Consider the following 15,661-nt stretch of genomic DNA (forward strand, 5'->3'; position numbering starts at 1 on the left):
ATTATCTTATAATCTTTATGTATTTGCGAAATATTTTCTGGCAAAATAGAAACATAATCATGTTACATAAAATATATAACGTTATTACAATAATATAGTCAATAAAATTATAAAACTAATTGTATACAATATGCCGTTTACCTTTTTAATTGCATTATTTAATCGATATATTATTCAACAAGAAAATACAAAAACATTAATATTATACTTAACCTCATCCTGACGGAGTTCATGATTTTTACAATGGAATAAATAGTTTCATGGGAACTGGTCAACTGGAGCGGGCTAAATATGGCGATGCTGAACATGTGCTAAAGATAGTAGTAGGGGATGATTGTCGCCTCTCTCATATATATCTGTATTAGAGTATGTTCAATCTTTTTGTAAAGCATTGTTGGTGATTTCTTTAATGTAACGATGAGATAATGTAATGATGATTCAAATATGAGCATTTATTTATGTATAATACCAAATTTCTTCACATTTATTCTGCATCCTATTCATAATCTAATTATTAACAAGTTATGGGCCCAGATATTAATCGTGCATAACAGATCCCTGAATATTCGCGCCGAATATTGTTCTATGCAGAGGGTAAATACTGTCATGCATAATTCTTAGTGATTCGGTCGCGCGGCATAACAAAGTTCTGGCCACGTGTAAGAGACACATCGAATAAGAATGTACCGATAATCCTGCAAATATGTTGGAAGGCGTAGAATTATCCCATTCATTAAAAAATTGAGAGGACGCGAGAACTATTCATCGTAGAAATTTGCAATGACCGCATTTCTCGAGCATGAGGATTTATGGACAAAGATTATTAACGCTGAAGAAGGAATTATTGAAGATTTTTGAAATGAAGGGTCTCGGTGAATTTTGACAACTATTTGGGCTAAATATTTTAAGAGATCGGACAAAAGAGAAGATCTGTTTGGATTAAATCTGTTGTATATCAAGAAAATTATTAAGAAATGTTATGAAAAATTGCAAATCAACATTGACATTATATAATCCAAGTAACAAATTGAGTCGTGACATGATGCTGCAGAAAAAGAAGTAGAAGAGATGAAAGAAATATCGTATTGAGAAATAGTGAGGAGCTTACTGTATGTTAGTCAGGGAACCAGACATAGTATATGCGATAAGCACAATAATCTGCTACATGCAAAAATTAGCCAAAACTATTGGATGGCTGAATATTCCGATATCTGAAAGGAACATTATCACACAAATTAAAATTCAGTAAAGACCACTAACAGAAATTCAAGCATCATAAGCTATTGTGAGGTCAATGAAAGTAACATCCTTCATTCGGTCGGATAATATTTTTCTGTTTGTCAGGGCGGATTCATTACATGGCAAAGCAAGCTACAGAACACAGTAGCATTGTCGATGACGAGTATATGGATTTATCTGCTAATTGTAAGGAGGCGATGTGGCTGTGCATTAGCAAGGAACCTACAACCTCATTTGTGTCACCCTCTACAAAACTGTATAACAACAATGTATTCTCTAAATCTCATGGAGTGAAATCTCACTCGAATATTACATTCAAAAAAAGAGATTGAGATTTCACTCTCTTGAAGTGAATCTCATTTCAAAAGAGTAAATCTCATTCTAAAAAAAAAAAGTGAAAATCTATCACTCTTGAATAAGAATAGTCGTATTTCCACTCTTTTTTCAAGACAGGTTAAATCTTCGGTTTCTTTGAGTGAGATTTCTTCTTCACGAGATTTAGAGAGTAGGAACAATTAAATTGGTGAGGAACGGCGGATATAGGCTCCGGATGAAGCACATTGAGATCACTTTATCAGAGAAAAGACGGAAAATAGTGATATCATTATCGAATACTTGCCAACAATCGAAATGATAGTTGATGCTTTAATCAAAAGACTATATGCATCTAAGTTTAAAGAATGTACCATATTACTCAAATAAGATTAACATATTGTTAAGATTATTCGTACATACGGGGGATATTAGGATGTACGAAATCTCTGTACGAAAATCTCTATACAACATCCACTCAGGCGTGATGCAAATTAGATACTAAGTACTAAATGTACTAGAATCTGTTCAGTTCCTTTTTGTAAAGCATAGTTGGTAAGAAACTTTGTTTCTTTAGTGTAACGAGTTCAGATATAAGCACTTCTTCTTTGTGTATGATATCAAACATTCTTCACATTTATTCTGCGCCCTATCCATAATGTAATTAATTATTAAGGTATTGATACATGAAATATTGTAATATCTTCTATCTAGAAAATCACAGTGTGAACATCCCTATTTTGAACGAATAACGAGTATAAATTAAATTCTTCTGTAGATCATTCATGATCATGATCTTGATATATATCAAAGTTAAGATCATAGAAATGGCTCCGTTGTTTTCAACATTTATCATTTTTTTTATCCAATTAATCATTTTTTGATGGAAAACTGTAAAATATTAGTTTAATTGTTCTTTTTCAAAATTTTTGCATTTTCTATAATTACACAACAGTATCTTTTTACAGATATTTTTAAATAAATTTAAATCGTTTGGTTATTTAACGCAGCATATTTAATGCTAATTTTACTTGAGCGTCTATATTACGCCTGACTTGACTGATGTGATGGCGCTACTTGAGTACTACGCAACTAGTATATAACGCAAGCGTGAATTATTTCATCAATTTGATTGGGATAATGTATAAAAGATGAAGAAATTATTTTTCGGAAACGACTTATTTCCAAGATGATATATGTTCATGAATAAAAAACAGTTTACAAACTTACAAAAAGATACAGAATTTTAATATATTTGAACTTATTAACAATAACGTAATATTTCAATGTCTTTTAGTTTATTCTCTCATTTTGTAATCAACTTGCATTTGACTTGTAACTTTTGATTTGATTTGCGAATTAACATCATCGAAATGTGCAATTTAGAATATCAATTTAGAATATTTAGAATATATGTAAGTTCAATAATTGATTTAGCAAATCGATTGTTCTGTTAATAATTATATTGTGAGTGTGCAAGGATTTTTAAGAGATGGCGTAACTAGTACTATCGTATCGGGCCATATTGTTCTTCCTTCATGTCCAAAGTTTCATCATGTGACTTTAGTATGTGTCATTTTGCCGAAGTGTAAACAATATTGTTTTTTTGAGCATTGAATATGTCAAGTTTTGTGCCAACAACGCGATTTGCAGGAAGCTTTGCTTTTTTACTTTCATTTGAAGAAAAATTTGCTGCTGAAAGTCAACGAACGCTGTCGGAAGCTTATAGTAATTATATTCCATCGATTTCAACATGTGAGTACTAGTTTCGACGCTATAAAAAAGGTGATTTTGGTGACATGGAAGACAAGGAACATCCAGGCCAGCCGGAAAAGTTTGAAGATGAGGAAATGGAAACTTTACTCGATCAAGACCCGAATCAAACGCAAGAAGAATTTGCAGAATCATTAAATGTTAATCGATTAACGATTTCCAGACGTTTGAAGGTCATTGGAATGATTCAAAAGTAAGGAAATTGGATGTCGTACGAGTTGAAGCCGAGGGACATTGAAAGGCGCAAAATGACCTGAATTATTGCTCCAAAGACACAGAAGAAAAAGTTTTTTGCATCGACGGGTGATGAAAAATGGATACGCTACGATAATCTGAAGCTCAAAAAATCATGGTGCAGGCGAACTATCAACATCGACGGCAAAGCCGAATATTCATGGCGCCAAGCTCATGCTCTGTACTTGGTGAAATCAGCTGGATGTAGTGTATTAAGAGCTGCTTCAACGAAACCTGGGGAATGCTACCAACAACAATTGATGCAATTGAGCCGAGCATTGAAGCAAAAACGGTCAGATTATGCGAAAAGACGCGACAAAGTTTTCCAGCGCGACAATGCTCAGCCACATGTTGCGAAACCGATCAAAGAAACGTTAGAAGCGTTTAAATGGAATGTTCTATTATACCCACTGTATTTTCCAGATATTGCTCCTTCTGATTACCACTTATTTCGATCAATGACTCATGGCCTGTCTGAGCAGCGCTTTCATTCTTATGAAGATACCAAAAAATGGATTCATGGATAACCTCAAAAGATGTGTCGTTCTTTCGACGTGGAATCCATCTATTATCAAAAAGATTGGAAAAAGTAATAGTTAGCGATCAATATTTTGAATGATCCATTGTAACCATTTTTTCACAATAAAGCCATATTTTTAGCAAAAAATCCCTTAAAATTAATGCATACTCCCAATATATTCAAACTTAATTCCAAATAAATAATAAGGTTCTGATGAATAAAAATTTAAAACTAAGAGATTAAGAAATCATGCTGGATGTTTATATTGATATTAATAACTTAATATCTCACATCTGCAAACAGATACTGAGAAAAAATTTATTAATTTTACTGAATAATTTCTTTGAATATTCCTAGCGGAATATTTATTTACGGTAAATGAATACCATATTTAGATAAATGAAAAAAATGATAAAGTGGTTCTTGTATTTAATAAATATGTGTTTAGTAAATATTTCGTTAGGATTTAAAAAAATATTTATTAAAATTTAATAATTTTTTTTGTCAGTACGTTTTGATCCTTTATAATAATAACAACTTCAGTGTTATAAGAATTTATAATATTATTGAAACATAAAACGAAACGCACGTATTCAAATTTTGTGAGATGTAAAAAAAAATTGTGATGTTAGTACGCACCAGAATTGTTCATATTATCAATTAAAGTTTTTAAAATTAATAAACAAAAATAATTAAAAGACGTTTAATTGAAAATTAAAATGAGAATTCATCAATCAATTAAATGTCATTCAATTAATCATTGATTTAAGAAAATTTAATTAATACTTTTCGATTGATGATTGATTTAAACGAGTTAATTAAGAGATGTTTAATTAAAAAATGAAATGAGCGTCAATTGAACATCATTCAATTAATTGATTTAAGTATTCTAACTATTCAGAGAGCCTCCAAGAACTCCGCGTTAACGGTGGCGACCCAGAATCAGACGGCGGTTTGGCGAAACCGGTAGTCACACACTTAAGCACGAGCCCATGTCCGTGTGCCTGAACGAGTTCCTTCTCACTGGTTTTAAGCGACTGAAAATGTTTTCTTGGCAATCTCGGTCGCTCGACGTGTCCCTAGGCATCAATAAGAGTCGAGAGGCATTCTAAATAATATAAGTTTTAATAAATTGTAGTAATAGTGTAGGCCTCCCATTAATCCAAAGTATAAATTATGTTAAAACGCAACATTTTACGAGATATTTAATTGTTTATGATTTTTTATGGATGTTACATTATAGTATATCCCTTCTTCATAAATTCGAGGAACAAGAATATAATATATATTCAATAGAAGTAGAATTTTACCGGAAAAAAATTACAAACCATTTCTTTTCACAAAAGTTTTGAAAGGCCATCAGAAAAGAAAGTATATTTGAGACTTGTGAAGAAAATATGCAAAAAAAATCGAATAGTTGTAAAAAGCACATAAAACGAAAAATATTGATTGTGAAAAAACTGATATAAAAAATGTAAGTATTCGAAATAACTACAAAATGAGATGTGAAACATTAAAATCGATCTATTAGTTCAGTAGAAAAAAAAATAACAAACACCGAAAAAGGTCTTTTTTTCACTCGCTCTCTGTTCATTGAGATTTAAACGCAAAGCTTTGAAATTCTCGTAAAATGTAGCCTTTGTAATGACGAACAAATCTAGCCCCCTGAACAAGCCTGAAATGTTCATTAGTTTTTGCAAAAAGCTATTTGTTCACTAAAAACCTGTCTGCAGAAATTTAATTTCTTCATCTTTGAGCAGTCGCACAATAATTTACAGGAGTGATTTTTCTTCTTCAAGAGTTGTATTATCATGTACACTTAATAACAAAACGTTTTTTTACAGTTTAAACAGTTATAAAACGACTTTAACAAATGGGTATTTTTTTCCATATAAAAAAATGAAATAATTTCATTAATATGCATCATATTAAATAGCTATGTGAAGCATTCGAAATCTGACATTTTTCTACGAATTTAAAAAAAAAAGAATTATTCTCTCTTTTCCAATTATATCTTCTCCGATTATTAGGAGCCGAGATAACAATTTTTTTTTCAAAAAATCATTGTGGCTCTAATTTTTAAGATTAAGAGTTCCGTCTGTAACAAATGTAAACAAATAATTAATAAGTAATTTGGCAACTGTTAAAGATATAACTTTAACTTTCGCAAATATAAAAGTAAATTAGTGTTACATGAAAAATATATTTTGCAACTATATTCAACAGTTACATTAGCATTTGGCAAATTATTTATTATTTGTTTACATATGTCATATTTGCATCTGCAATTAAATTCACAAAAACAATTTTGTATTGATAATTCCATACATTTAATTCCAAATGGATACTTCCAATTGGATACTTTTTACAGCATATTAAATAAAGAAACATAATAATGTGACTTAAATTTGTTAATCAGACATGCATATTCAAACGAGATTTTTTAGTAATAAATCGAAAAAATAAAAATTCAAGAAACAAAAGCTAAAAATTTCATGGTTATTACTTTGCGAATTACTTGCGAAACAAGTTGATTAAGCTATTTATTTATATCTCGTCGAGATTAAACAAAAAATCAGATTTCCGCGTCAATTTATTGCTGAGAAAATATAAATTTAACAAATTTTAACACACGAAATCAAATACACGCGAATTGCCGAACGGCCCGATTTTTTCCACTCGACTGCGCGCCGGCTTCCCTCACTCCGCTCGGCGCACTGCCTCGCTCGCGTTCTTCAACTTTCCAATAGTTTTAAACAAACTTTTTCGGCAGCAAAAAATTCGAGAATTTTTTTAACAGCAAATTCAATTTTTCCTTGATAAATTAGTGCTAGACTCTTAATCTTCTTAAAAAATTAGGGCCACAGTGATTTTTTTGAAAAAAAATTGTTATCTCCCCCGACTTCTAATAATCGGAGGGTAATCTTTTTTTTTTTCGTAGAAAAATGTCAGATGTAGAATGCTTCACACGCTATTTGATATGATGCATATTAATGGAATTATTTCCATTTTTTTATACGGAAAAAGATATCCACTTTTGAAAGTTGTTTTATAATAGTTTAACAGCAAAAAATTGTTTTATTATTAAATATACGTGATAGTTTCAATTCTCGAAGAAGAAAAATCACCCCTGTAAATTGCTGTGCGACTGCTCAAAGATGAAGAAATTACATTTTCCGCAGAGTTTTTATTAAACAAATAATTTTTTGCAAAAACTAATGAACATTTCAGGCTTGTTCAAGGCTAGATTTGTTCGTCATTACGAAGGTTACATTTTACGAGAATTTTAAAGCTTTGTGTTTAAATCTCAATGAACAAAGAATGAATGAAAAAAAGGTCTTTTTCGGTGTTTTTTATTTTTTTTCTATTAAACTAATAGTTCGATTTTAATGTTTCACATTTCATTTTGTAGTTATTTCGAATATCTACATTTTTTTATACTAGTTTATTTTTTCATACAATTAATATTTTTCGTTTTTAAGAGTGAAAAATGTGCTCTTTGCAACTATTCGATTTTTTTCGCATATTTTCTTCACAAGTCTCGAGTCTCAAAAATACGCATTTCTTTTCTGATGGTCTTTCGAGACTTTCGTGAAAAGAAATGCTAATTTATAATTTTTTCCGGTAAAATTCTACTTCTACTGAACTATTCTTGCTACTCGAATTTATAAAGGAGTACAACGCATGAAAAATCGTAAATAATATCTCGTAAACTGTTGCATTTTAACATGATTTATACTATTCTGGATTAATAGGAGAGATACATTATTATTACAATTTATTAAAACTTATATTATTTCAATTATTTGGGATACCCTTCCACCCCTTATTGATGCCTAGGGCCGCCGAGCATTGCTGTCGAGATTGCTGAGAAAGCATTTTTGATCGTTGAAAACAAGCGAGTGTGAGAAGGAGCTCACTGTCTTGTTCACTCTCGGCGCGCCGTAGGCGAATACACGGACGTGGGTTCGTGCTTGTTTTTTTTTATAGCGCCACATCGTGATAAAGGACCAAAAAACTTATAGGCGTGGAAAAGTGACATTTGGACGACGAAATTTATGTTGTGTGCCATTTCGTTATTATTTGCTTAATTGTGAACGTCTATATGACGTAGTTATCAAAGTAGTAATTATCGATGAAAACTAAAGTTATCTTGGAATTTTATATGTAAAAGCGTATATTTTATTCGTTTCAATAGCTATCGGACCGTGTTTCTGTCCGAATATAGCCCACTTTATGTGCCTTTTATGATCATTTACTGACTGTCAAGAAAGGAAAGGATAGTTTTTGTCGATTTTTACAAGTGTTTTAAAGTGATCTCGTCATTTCATTTCCAAATTTATTTTAAAATGGCGTGCAATATAAATTTACGTGTCATTCCTCGCTTCTGACGTCTGACGATTTCAATATAACTGCCGTGACTAGTCAGCCTTAAGCGGAGTTAATTAAAAGTCCTTGAATTGACAATTGAAATAGGCGAATTCAATTGAACATCATTTAATTGACGATTAATTGACACTATGTACAGCCAAATTAACTTTGATGACACTGACTTTGTCAAATATAAGTTGACTGCTATTGACACATATAAGTTTATTTGTGTAAAAAGTTTACAGTGCATAAAAGTGCACGAAAGATACATGTAAGTACAATTCAGAAGATGAAATACGTGAAATAATCTCAACATTTTCGAGCAAAGAAGAGCAGATACTGATGAAAGTCTACGAAAATTTTGCACAGTTAAGATAGCAGTATTCAATTCATCCATTGTGTACTATGTGTTGAAATCGTGCTATGTGCACTTCCATCATTTCAGAAATCATTTACGAGATTTTATAAATCTAGTGACTTCAGTGAGCGTGAAAAGTGAACACTCTTGTGAAACAACTCTTCATTTTAGAGTTTGATTTCTTCCTTTTTTATTCCATGGATACCACCAACTGTAAAAAAAATCATCAACAATCATGATGAAAAAAAACAAGGTGTAACAATTCATGGATGCGCAATGGATAGTCAATTTGTTCAACCAATAGAGCTAGTATTTGAATAACGCATTTGATTTTCTAGCATTTGAATAATTAGATTTGATTTGGCTGCTCTTGATGTATAGTCTGCGCACTGTTATATCTTGTTTCCTTTTATCATGTCAAAAATATTTTACAATTTTTGCAATTAAATGAGATATATTAAATGAGATATTAGGTGTACAATTTTGCTTCCGCCGTTTTATAGATGGCTTTAGCGGTAAGTAGTGGTCGAAATAAATAGATCATAGACGTCATACAATAAACTTGAGCATCTGTCAACATAACCCCATAGAAATATTAGTCGATTTGTGTCTGCATAAAGTGTCTCATAAAGTTATTCTCGATTGAAAATGTCAGTTTACGAGCCAAATTCTCGTCATTTGCGGGAGGTTTTAATTTTTTGCTTCAATATGAAGAAATCTGCGGCTGAGGCTCATCGAATGCTCTCAAATACTTATGGTGAGGCCGTTATTAGTGAAAGAACGTGTCGGGAGTGGTTTCAACGCTTCAAGAACGGTGATTTTGACGTCCAAAGTCATGCTCTGTATTTGGTGGGACCAGCTCGGCGTAGTGTATTATGAACTGTTAAAACCGACTGAAACAATCATAGACGATCGGTATCGAACGCAATTGATGCGTTTGAGCTGAGCATTGAAAGACAAACGGCCGCAATACAACGAGAGACACGATAAAGGTTTGCAGCATGACAATGCTCGACTCCATGTTGCGAAAGTGGTCAAGACATACTTGGAAACGTTGAAGTGGGAAGTCCTATCCCACCCACCGTATTCTCCAGACGTTGCTCCCTCTGACTATCACTTGTTTCGATCAATGGCACACGGCCTGGCTGATCAGCACTTCCGGTCTTATGAAGAAGTAAAAAATTGGATCAATTCGTGGATAGCCTCAAAAGATGATCAGTTTTTTCGACGCGGGATTCGTACGCTACCCGAAAGATGGGAGAAAGTAGTGGCCAGCGATGGACAATATTTTGAATCATAAATGTATAACCAGTTTTTTACAATAAAGTCTCGAATTTCGGGAAAAAAACGGCGGAACCAAAGTTGTACACCTAATATTAATTTCGAAAAATCGTTGAATAAGTGAATCTGCTCGGTCTGTCATCATAATGCGCGCTCATCGGTCGATTATTTAATAGTCAATTAAACGAGTTTCAATTAAATTTGCTTAAATCAATTGTCAACAGAATGATGTTAAATTGAATTCGATCATTTCAATTGTCAATTGAATGTGCAATTTAAAAAGTAATTAATTACTTGTAACTCTGGTAACTCTACGCACGTATTATACATTTTTCCAAAAATGAAATAATCTTAATTACGCAACAAGATGATGACCAAATTGTTCGTTGTTCAAAAACATAGGCCCTGCTTCTTTAAATTTTGTGATAAATTGTAGCGGTGTGTCTAGATTTGGCATCATAGATTACTTCAAATAAATTAACAGAGTCTCAAAAAAAAATGGATTTTTTTATATCATATACAAAAAAAACTATTTGCAAATTAAATTACAAAATTGAACAGATTAACCTGTATAACGGAATATTTTTATATAATTTTTTCAAGAACAAAACCAAGAAAAAAAAAGAAAAGAAAAAAAAGATATTTAAAAAAATACCTTTATATATTGCAAATGTGTTACTATAATACAAAAAAAAGATAGATTTCCAATGTGATTATATTTAGGATCGATAATGAGACAAGTAAAAGTAAAAAATCGAGATAACTAAACTTGGAGGAAGTAGGAGTTATTAAGCAGAGAAGAAATTAAGGATGGAAGAAGATAATGAAGATGATTAAAAAGCATCCATATCACTTTGCTTATTTGAACCTTTTTGTTGTCTTTTTATATGGATTATTTCGAAAATATTTTTCTTAATAAAGAATGATTCGTTATTCAAAATTTGTACATGATCCCAATCGAATCATTTTTAAATAATCGATGGTTAGAAATAACCAACAATGATTCGCTTTTTTTGTTATATTAATATCAGGTGTTCTTCAATTCTCGTATTAAGCTGTCTTTTAATGTGAATCTTAAGACCCATATGCCTTTACAGTCCAAGCAATTGATTTTATAAATGATTTTCTAACAGGACATTTTAACCAACAAATTTTCATGTCATAAATTTTTTTAACGTGTGAGGAAAGGCCATTTGTGATTAAATCTTGTAGAGACTAGAATAAAATACAAATTGATTCTTTACGTTGTAAGATATATTTGATTCTTTACATAATGAATGGTTTATTAATTTAAATATGATTAACATTCCGATAGATTGTTTAGGTGAACGGTTCGGCTTATTATTTTTCAGATCTGATATGAGAAGTTATATCTAAGCGTGTATCTGATCATATACTATATAATTTGATATGCTGAGATATAATTTGATCTGATTAGATTTTATCCTTTTCTCTCGAGTATAGAAATGAATTAGAATTAGCATAGAGATGTAAAAAATACAGTCTTTTTGATTTCGGAGAAAAGTATCGAATAAAAAACTAGTTTTTATTGTAATTAATATTTTTGACCAAATTAAAATTAATAAAAAAACATATAGTTATTTCAATATAATTATTTGAACGATAGATATTTTATATTTAAAAGCTAAATAAGTAATGTTATTAATATGGATAATATTTTAGCATAATAGATACTGTTTTGTTACATATTGATTATATTTGTACTTTATATTTTAATTATTTTTGATACAACATTTCAATATAATATTGATTCAAGAGTAATTAGAGATTCAATAAACGTAATTAGAGATTTGCTCACTAATTTAAATTTAGAATATGTATTATTACAATCAGAACAAATCAGTGTTAATTAGACTAGTAAAATATTATTTTGTATTAATAACAGTATGAAACATTTACTTTTAATTATAATATAACTTTAATTATATATAACATTAACTTTTAAAATTGAAGTGCAATATAAAATATTCAAAATGGTTATAAATCGATATAACAGGGCATAGAAGTCAAGCATAATTCTTATGCAAATCAATACGGTTAACAAAACAACTTTATTAATAATTAATCCGCTTATATGTTTCGGCTCACTTTTGAGTCATCCTCAGAAACAATATGATGTTGTAATTACAATTTTTTTTTTACGAACTAATTCATTTCAGTGAGCCACTTCCACCTATTAACAGAAATAATATAAAAATAAACTGTAATAACAATCTGAAATGTATTAAAATTATTAAAAGGTAAATTTATTGAGGGGGGAAGGGAGCAAAAACGATTTATTCTAAAATAATAGAAGGTAGCTCATTAAACCAAAAATTCACTATATCGCAAACATTTAAATCAAAACCCAGTCTTTGACCATTCAGCGAATCAGTGTCAATTATGTTGAAATTAATGAATAACTTTTACATATAATATATACACCTAAAACAAAGTGTACGTTCAGTGTACATTCTTTGTTATATTAAGATTAAATTATTAAAGATTCAATTTTGGTTTTAATATCTGTCTGGACTATAATTAATATCAGAATTTTCTTTCCTTCTTTTTTTCTTTTTTTTTGTAATTAATGTTTTAGTGTATTAAAATTATTCATTAATTTCAAAAGACTGGATCAAAGACTGGGGTTTTGACTAAACCGATAAAATTTAAGTGTTTGCGTGTAACGTTCGCCGCTCAAATTAAAAACTGCATCTATTGCAGTGGCGAACTTTTACCACTTGTGACGCGGGTACCATTGCAGAGTCAACGATCTCGATCACAGTAGCGAAACTAAAATCGTTGCGTCCATAACATACAAACAATATTCATATTATCGTCGACGCGAGGACGAAATCGCAGGACCATGCGACTAACGCGTGATCATAAGACGCACTGCGCCTGCGCTAATCAGTGACCCTATCATGCAATTTTCCGACAAATCCCGACAAATTAATTAGACAAATCTTCGCGACGAAATGAAAAGGCAATAGGTTAGTAATTAAATGAACAAATGTTAGAAAGATTAGAACAAACACACTGCGCGTTCTCTGCAAAATTAATAAAAAGTTAACTAATTAAAAAAACCTACGAACAATTGGCCGACGATCATCATGTCCTAATGACCATTACTGTCCAATCGTCGCAATAACGAAAGATTCACAACTAAAATTCGACTAAAAATGCAGTAGATGCGCTTAAACAAACAAAATATAGAACAAAGGATATTTGTTGCGCGGATTCAATACCAAAAATTCGCACATAAAAACTGTAATACAAGTAAAGGGACTGCAGAGAATGCCGCAGGAGCGGCATATGTATAAAAGTCACCACTAGTGGCTCTTTAAATAATCTTAATACCTCAATAATCCGGAATCAAATCAATTATAACAATTATAATAGTCGTTACCGACTTTTGCGTAGAACATTCTAGAACAATATTAAATTATAACGAGGATTGTGATTGGCCAATCCCGTATCCGCTAAAAGACAATCCGCACGAGTATATAAACAGGAACATTTTGCGGGTCACTCACACTTCGTGAAAATAGAAGCAATATTTGTAATAGTCGAGAACTGCCGACAGCTACTATTTCTTTTGTGATATAGTTCGTCTTGCTCTTAATATGTGTAATAAGTTGATTTTGTATTCGAACGTAACTTAAAATAACTTATTGCTACAATTTGTTATTTCTTCTATGTAAAATCGTTCTTGGCGATAAAGTGATTAAATTCTCTATAACGATAGTTAACATTTTATGTTATTATCCAGTGTAAAGGTCACATAAAATGTTAACTCTCGCCACAGATGTAAAATTCTTATTGATTAGTCTCAGTGCCAAGTCGATTTTGAATCATTTTGTTTATTTTATTCATTTTTCTCTTTCTCATTTTTTTGGCAACTTCCTTTCGCGAAGTATCCTTTATGTGCAGTGTGTTATCTGTCCTTTGAGTGCGCTAGGCGCAAAACCAACTGATGTCGATCGCAGTGTTCCTAAAGGGGGAGGCCACCTATTATCACATCCCGAGCGACAACCCTCAGATACCAATCAGATTTGTATCCTGGTACGAAGTTTCCCTCCCCGCGTCTATCCTTACTTCTAGTTAGGTCGTGAGCTTTTCAGAAGCTTCGGCCTCTTCTGATTTCGGTTGCCGCTCGACCTCGAGCACACGGCCGCCTTCCAAACGGGGAGCAAGCGCTCTAAAAGAACGCTTCGCTGCTCAATCTTGCCAAGCCTTTGCCCCGTCGCTCATCCAACTATCTCTAGGCCAGGTCCCGCAAAAGAAAAGGAAACCAGGAGACGTCAATCCTACGTCTTCCCTCCCGCAATTCGATAGAGACAAGGCTCCGCGCGTTCTAGCCGTAGCCTAGCCGTATGCCCGCGTCAGCGTCAGCGTACATTTCCAATCGAAAATCGAATTCATAATATCGCCAACTCTATCATGTTCGCAGGGATGAACGATAGGCCCCGTCCGGCGAACATGAACAAGCCCTGCGCGCGTTCGTCCGGGAATATCACTGGACCTTAGAGTTCAACCTGCGGTGGATCTATCCTACTCCCGAGGGCCTGTCATCAGAATCCGCCATAATCGCGCCCCGCTCGTCGCGCTCTTCCGAAGATTATAAAGATTGGCAGTGCGTCATACGCGTGGCCCCTCCGCAGTCACGGCAGGATCAAATAAACGCATACTTTCTTACAGTCATTTGCGTGTTCTTCGTCTCCTTCTTCCCTTGTGCGCATCTCTCTGTGTAAGCAACGTCGTGCCTTACTTTCGAATGACAGCACTCCCCGTCTCCTCTCCTCTTGGTTTCCGCTCGGCCAAGAATCACGACCATCGTATTTCCTTATCGTTTGACGTCAAGACAAGGGAATAGCTCCGACGTCCCACATCTGCGGCCCCGCGAAGGCGCCATTTCGCACGAAAATCAGGACGTGACATTGTGATGTGGTGAATTTTTGGTTTAGTGACCTTCTATTATTTTAGAATAAATCATTTTTGCTCCCTCCCCCCCCAAAAAATTTAATAATTTTATTAAATAATTTTAATACATTTTAGATTGTTATTAGAATTTGTTTTTATATTATAATTTCCGTTAATAGGTGGAAGTGGCTGATTGAAATGAATTAGTTTGTAAAAAAAAATTTTTTTTAATTACATATTGTTTCTGAGGATGGCTCAAAAGTGAGTCGAAACATGTAAGTGGATTAATTATTAATAAAGTTATTTTGTTAACCATATGCAAGAATTATCATGCTTGACTCCTATTGCTCTGTTATATTCAATCATTTATATCATTAAGGAATCTTTAGGAATTACTATAATTTATATTTATAAGATTCCAATAATAATGAAAGATAAAATATATTTATGGACATTATATTATATTAATCATTATACTTATATTTTAATCTTTGTAACTATTTTTACACAAAAATCTTATGGATAAATGAAAAAACTAAATTTTGGAACAATAATATAGTCAAAATCGTGAAATGCTAAAAAAATATCCGAAAAAATTATCAATATCGAAGAAAAAAATCATTATTTCCCAAATTTTTTATCCTAAAATT

At 32.1% G+C, this 15,661-nt stretch overlaps 1 protein-coding gene across 1 annotated transcript in view; it reads left to right on the forward strand.

The window, feature by feature from the left end:
* LOC108686426 (putative U5 small nuclear ribonucleoprotein 200 kDa helicase) overlaps positions 1–15,661 on the forward strand; it is a 54,272-nt gene that overhangs the window by 32,770 nt on the left and 5,841 nt on the right. The window lies entirely within an intron of this gene.

This window comes from Atta colombica, unplaced genomic scaffold (assembly GCF_001594045.1).
Source record: "Atta colombica isolate Treedump-2 unplaced genomic scaffold, Acol1.0 scaffold18, whole genome shotgun sequence".
Taxonomy (NCBI): Eukaryota; Metazoa; Arthropoda; class Insecta; order Hymenoptera; family Formicidae; genus Atta; species Atta colombica.